The 7,585-nt window shown below is 37.8% G+C and overlaps 1 protein-coding gene across 3 annotated transcripts in view; it reads right to left on the reverse strand.

The window, feature by feature from the left end:
• The window catches only part of LOC136266977 (uncharacterized), a 65,675-nt gene that overhangs the window by 10,340 nt on the left and 47,750 nt on the right, over nt 1–7,585 (reverse strand). The gene's annotated exons all lie outside the window — the stretch shown is intronic.

A 7,585-nucleotide genomic window follows, 5' to 3' on the forward strand; every position in this document is an offset into this window, starting at 1 on the left:
AAACTACAGGAAATGTTGACAAGAGGAAACAATCCTGTGTATTACCCAAGTCAAAGGCAACTTTTTGATAATCTTGTAAAGGTTTATATTTATGTAGAACACTTTATATATATTATTTTGATTACCAATTGCTTTTTACTAGATGAGTATATTATTGGTTACTTTATGCAGCAGGTAATGGCTACAGCATCATAAGAAATAAGACTATGAGTAGTGATCTGAAGGACCCCACAATGGCAAAATAAATCAAGTATCCCATTAAAATGAGGATTTCTGAAATGGAAGCATGTATTAAAATTTCAGCCTAGGTAAACTTTCATGAAATTGTGTCAAATATAGCTACATGAAAGACACAGTGCTACTTAAGATTATACTATCGTCTCAGAGTAAGTTGCTAAGGGATAAATACTATTTTGAACTCAATATCCTGGACGTAGTTTGTTAGTATCTGTTTCACATCTTCCTGACATTGAGTTGCTTTGCCAATTTTGATTATATACCCTAACAGGTAGATGATTAACTTAGTGATAGTTTTATTGATTCCTTAGGGGCCTATCAATGCATTGCCCCACCACCACCCCTCAGGCATATATGGGGCTATAGTGGGGATTTGACACAGCTGAATGGCAAATGCCCCATAGTAGGGCATACCTATTTTGTCAAATCCCCACCAGTTGAAACACAGGGATTTGAGATTTGACATAGCATAGAAAGTTACAACAAACAAACAAAAATACTCGGGCACTTAATGAACAATCGTCAAATGCCTCATAGTGGGGAAACAGTTTCGTATCAATTCTCCCTGTAAAGCCCTTACGTCTGAGGGGGTAACACATCAATAGGTGGCCTACAAAGAAGGCTACCAAAAGCCTGTATAGTGTAGTTAACACATTTTCTTCAAATTATTTATAGTTGTCAGAACTGTTGCATACATGTGGGCTGTTGTGCTTGTCAGTTTGTATTATGTTTACTCCATGATCTAGATTAGCTTATAATTACCATGTATCTACTAGTTCCATTGGCCTTGGTAGATATGGAAGTAGAATGTTGAGTACCACAAGAAGCAGGTCATTTCCCCAACAGAGCCACTACAATATTCATTAGAGTGGTGTAATTGATATGAGGAATTGTGGTCAGTTATAGACTAGATGTGCTCACCACCATATTTGTACATGTTATGTGACTATTTCCTCCAACTTTTTCGTAAATAGTGATTTGAAGTCTAGTGTTTCGGGGTAATACAGACGTCCAAACAAGTCACATGTTGTTTGTGTCATGTTTTAGTAGTGTAGTCACACACACACACCCACGCACGCACGCACGCACACACACACACACACACACATATATATACATACCTGTATTTCTATCATGTTATTGCTGTTCTAACATTTCTCTTATAAACTTATAAAAGCTAATAACTATTTGTACTAACTATAAAGTACAGTATGATACTAAACTAAACATGCTCTGAGTCCTTCTACTTCTGAAAAGCTGGCTGGGTCTTTTCCATAACACCCCCTTAGGCACCTCTTGGCACTAGTATATTCTCACATTGAGTAATAATCACAGCTCTGTATCCTGCATAGTAAGTGGGTTAGTCGCCCTCTTTGTATTTGTATTACTGATTACTTGTCACCCACCAGTTCATTATTAACGGGATGTAACCAACTCAATTAACAAATTCCAGGGTGGCATGTTCACATCCATGGTGACTCAGATGTTATACTTAATGTGATCTACACACATAGACACATAGACAACAGCCCACCATTGACATACTACTAGTGGAAAAACTGTTTATATAAAATAATAATTAACAAGCACACAGCTTGAAGAACAGAGAATTTTTTAGTTTTGTGAACATTGTCCATTTATTATTATTATTATTATTATTATTAGTAGTAGTAGTAGTAGTAGTAGTAGTAGTGACAAGCCAACTGGTTGTTTTGGAGACCTCTAGCTACTAACTACAGTGAGTTTCCAGTGGCTTATACATATTGGAGGTACTGTATGTAAGGGCTGAAATTGTACCCCCGCATGACCATGGTGTGTGACTCTGACACTGAGTTTTCCTCTTTGGGTACATTAATGTTCTTGCTACAATTCTAGCAAAGTTACATATCATATACATATACATGGCTCCCATAGCTATACATATGATACCATCAAGAGTAGCTTTGTGTACAGGCAGTGACTACTATACAAATGAAAAAAAGTTATATACATGATTCTAGCAATGTGACACACTGTGGTATACAGCCACTACAGCAATTTGGATGTGACCCCACCAGTTCTATACCCGTAAACGACGAAAGTTTGGAGTGACTAAAGTTTGGCAAATTTGGCAAATCGAGGAAATTCGTCAAACTTTATTTGCCAATCAGCTATTCAGTACATAGTTCCATATTAGCTGTGCGTGAATTTGCCAAACTTTTGTCCGCCAACCTGCTTCGCATGCTGATTTGCCAAACTTTCACCATTTATGGTATATATATATATATATATATACACACAACCAGCTGAATTATAGGGTACACTACACCTCTTGGACACACACACACATACACACACACACACACACACACACACACACACACACACACACACACACACACACACACACACATACACAGAGTCATTAATGTGCATATGGTCACACACAGTCACAAATTATCAGGCGTTTGGCCTCATGAAACCCCACCCAGCAGGCATAGTTTGTTTCTCACTGTATTGATGAAGTATATATGACTTACTAAAACTAGGGACACTGTGGGTGCTAGCTTGATGACAAAGTGGTAGGGAAGTCTTAACCTTCCTGGTAATCAAAAGTTTCCAGGTTCGATGCCGGCCCAGGATTAAAGCTAGTTAATTTCCTTTCATTTGCATTTGAAATTGGGTCGGGAAATCTGAAGAACAAGTGCATGAAGCTACTGCGCAGGATGGGACTCACTGCCACTGTTGTTTCCTTGTCCAGAGTGTCAAGTTATCTCAGTTTTGATCAAATTAACTCTACTGGTTATAGAGGGCTGTTGATTAGTGCTGACCAGTGTTGATGAGCCTTTATCCTTTCCAGAACAGCAGGTGTTAGCTAGCATGAATGTATCATACAGTTAGATACTTATTAATAGCTACTTAAGAACTCTTGCAGGCACCACCCAAATAATAGTAAAACTAGTTTATTTTTGCAGGCAGCCAAATCGGGCTACAAGAAGAACTCCACTTGGTACTCGCTCCCAAATATTATGAACTACAAAATTAGCTGACTGGTTTTTCAAAGAATCGCCACTGAACTGTGGCATGGTTTCGTTGCCCACGCCCGAAATTATGAGGTCACGTCCACATGCCAATGCTACAGCAGCAGCTGTGTATCTGTAGGCTGTGGCTCGAGGCTGTGGTGAGTCTACATTAGGATCGTCGTCTCAATCACTTCGATAATTCTATCAGAAGTTGCACTATCAACGGAATTTTAATAATTAGCTATTAGCCGAAGTGAACTGATAAACTAGACATGAACAATAGTCGAGGCCTCGGTCGAGGCAGTAGATCTAGAGATGAAGGCAATTTGTTACTTATTGTTGAAGCTGCAAACATCTTGGAAGGAAGGAGAAGCTCCAATGTATCTGGTAAGATAACTTTGAAGCTGTTAATACTGAAGAGCTTGTGACACTTTAATTGGTAATCTGACATAGCAACGTAGCTATATAGCTATATAGAAACACAGTAAATCGCAGCACAAATATTAACGTTACTCAGTGAAGTGACTTAGTTATATCAGTACTTTTCACTCGCTTTTTCATGTCCTAGAACTACAGAACTTATGCTTGCCATCAGATGGGTGAAGGCGTTTCACACTAGCCACTGTTTACTAATTGAGTGGTGTGGCCTTCCAAGTCTGTTCCAAGAAATCAGAAATGTGAATTCCTTGGATGCCAGATTATATTAAACGCCATGTATCAATTGTAGTTTATCTTTTGCCACTGTATTGCAGGAGATTTTAAATATCATGGCAAGTGTTACAATTTCTTAACAAGTACGCTGACATACACATATACCAGCACTAAAACAATTCAGTATGGACAGCCATAGCTATGATTATTATTGCCATACAGTCATTGTAGCCAAAGAACTGTCTATGCATCATTTTACAGTACCTACAATTAGTAAACATCGTTGCCTACAATGCACTAGTACTGCTAGCTATTTATGTACCTCTATTGTTTAATATAACTATTTGTGGACATGTTGCAACTGAAATTTGTGGACTAGTTTTGCTGAGCAAAAGTCATTGTAAAACTTTCACAGTAATACTGAAAATTGCAAATAGCACATAGTAAAATTATTTCAAGGAAATCTTCATGATTTATTTCCCAGTGAAAATTTTCCCTGTTTTCAGTATAGGTCTGTAGTGTAAAACTAGCTATAGACATGCCATGACATGTACATAGCTACAGATACTAAAGCTAGTACTTAATGCAAGGACAGTTGGAAATATAATTAAACTGAATAACCTCATGTATAGTAATTGTTTATAAACACAGGCCTAAAATTAAAGATTTAGCAGACTAGATGGGTGGGGTAGTAAAGTGTTATGGTTGTGGTTGAAACTGAAGCAGCCACAGGCAATCAACTGGTGTGTCATGTAAACATCACTATCAATTAAAGTTTGTATTAAAATTGTGATCGGTGTCTTGTACAGACACAAAGGAATCTTTTAATTAAAGAGGTTGCAGCTGTTGTGAAATCACAATTCACTATGCATACACCTCTGAGAGGGCATGTCATAAAGGATAATTTTGGAACTAAATGCGGTATAAAGGGAATTACTATCACCATATTCTGTAGTAACTATAAGCAAGTGGCCACTATTTCACAATAATAACCATGCAATGTAAATGAAACTTCATTAATGCCAATGGATGGAATCATCAGTAGAGAAGTCATAGTATAGTATAAGAGAGATACGTAGTAGAAATTCTTTACAGGGAATTAAAATTTTGCGTAAAATAAGTACCGGAGCACCCCCACAAAATTTACCTGCATGCATGTAATTCATTAACCCAGATCATGTGAACAGATCAAGATGTGTTAAACTCAGTGAACTCATTGTTGTATCCTGCTAGATTGTCAAATGTGTCTAGCACTAATGAAAAAGTAATGCCATTATTGTCAGTGATTCATAGGAATTCATAGAATCCAAGGTGATGCCACATGTCTCCCCACATGCAAAGTTAGTCCGATAGTTCCCACTCCTCCTCTTTGTGCAAAAGTATGGATATTTCCAGACTTGTGCAGAGGGTAGTTAGATTAGAAGACTTGCGCAGAAGGCAGTTGGATTAGAGTTTGGATTTCCTTTCCAGTTTATTGCGATGAAGAAGGAGAAGGTAACTACAGTACCACTAGTAGCATATTAATGTGATTTCTGTTACTGCTGCAACAGTACAGAGATCTTTTTTAAAATGTAAACTGAGTTAAAGGAGTACTTTGTAACTGAAAAAGTATCTGCTTCAGAACAGAACTGATGATTTGGAAATCACTAAAGTAATTACTGAAGCAAACACTAGAAAAATGAAGTACTTTAGAAAAACACTAGAAAAAATGAAATACTTTAGAAAACCTGAATTAAATGCTAGAAAAAAAGAAAAAAAAGAAAACATGCTTGATTTCAAATGTAAATGGTATTGTAATAATTTACAAATACTGTACTATGTATGTGATCACTGTCAGTATTATTAATTGTTTACAAGAATGTAATTTCCAATGATTTTGAGTCATACAAGTTATCAGCGTCTGTGGGTGAGTTTGCCTTCCACCTCAGCACCCTTGGCTCATGCACAACATTGCACGTGTGAGTGTTTTATGCTGTTGGGTTACTCGTTCTTTTATGGTGGTGGGACAATTAGGTGGTTGTACAAATATATATTATTTTCAGAAATGGTAACTGAGTGGGATCACCATTATTTTTCTCCCAAGAACCCTCTACTTGTATTGTTTTCATGGTATCTGAGATTATTTTCTTAAATAAAATAGTGACGTTAATTGATTGTTAACACTTGTATGAGGTATAATACTGACTCCCCCATTTATTGAGACCTCATCTTTATTATTTTACCATGATACCTACTGAGATATCATAAGTGCTGTGACGCTTTTGATTGCTAAATGGTAGCTAGGTCATAAACTTTGTGATGGCAACTGAACAGCTTTGAAAAATTATTGATTGCTACAACACAGTTTTGGTGACAATAATATGGCAGCTTCATAAATCAAAGCACTCTGATGGAGGGCAAGGAAAATTGAGGGTGCTGTGTAGTATAGCAAACTGTTTGTGACTTGCTGAATTCCCTGATGTTTACTGGCTACCTGTGATTATGTTATCAGTTTCCAGGTGTTTGGTTATACTGTCCGTTGCATAATTACACTACTACAAGTTTCTCATTTGCCAGGAAATTTTCCCTTAAGCTGGAACTAAACTATATGGCCTGCCGAATAGTAGTTAGTTCTGATATATTGGCTTGAGTATTTTTATTAGAAGAAAACGTGTTAAAAGGGGAAGTAGTGATACATATAGCATTACATGTGGTTTGGTCTTTCTTTGTAGGTAATAACCCATCGAATGATTGTATCTGTGTTGGCTCAAGAAACAGGAAAAGAAAATTACATAAAGCCCAAGCTCCCACTACTGTAGAGTCATTGGAAGTGGATGTTTATGCTGTGAATATTAAGAGAGTAGAAAATCCATTTGCTAAGGATGATGAAGATTCAGATGATGATATTGATGATGTCTTGTGTCATATTCCTGAACTTAGTACCAAATCTATTTCCCATGCTAAGATGGTACATAATGCCAAAGAAAAGAAAAGGTAGATGTAATTTGTGGTTATACACTAATTGTGATTAAGTTTTTATACTATTAGACTACAACAAGTTTGATACTGAAATTTGATTGGCTGAAAACGTGGTCTCTAAATCTCGTACAGCCACGCTCATGTCCAATAGAGACCACGCTCTGAGGCGATACGAAACACGATAATTACGTGCCTGTAACATTGGCAACGCATGGGCGTTTAAATGGCTAGTAACAGCCGTACTGAATTAGAGGGAGGTGTAATGGGCTTGTTTGTACTAATCAACACCACATTACTTGCTTACAACCAGTACTTCGATACATAGCACGCGCCTGTAACATTGACAACGCATGGGCGTTTAAACGGGTAGCAACAGCCCTGCTGAGGTCCCGCCATGTAGGGAGGTGTAGAGGGCTTGTTTCTAGTAATTAGCCATACATTTCCCATTTACAAGCAGCTGTCAACTCAAGGTACAATAACGAGTTGTAGTCTAAATAAGTTAGACGTCAGGTCTACGGGATTTAGAAAACCCTCAGGCCCTTAGTAGCGCCCTCGCTTCGCTCGGGCGCTACAGCCCAAGGCCTTTAGTCTCGCGTGGCCAGACCGCTTTTTTCCGTATATTGGCTGGGGAAAAAAAGGTCTGGTGTAACTCCAATAGCTGTTTACTTCTGAGCCGTCCCCAGATTCCGGGGACGCTAATTGAATAACATTGGTCACAAAGGAGGTGCCATGACGTC

Source organism: Dysidea avara, chromosome 9 (genome assembly GCF_963678975.1).
Source record: "Dysidea avara chromosome 9, odDysAvar1.4, whole genome shotgun sequence".
NCBI classification, from domain to species: domain Eukaryota; kingdom Metazoa; phylum Porifera; class Demospongiae; order Dictyoceratida; family Dysideidae; genus Dysidea; species Dysidea avara.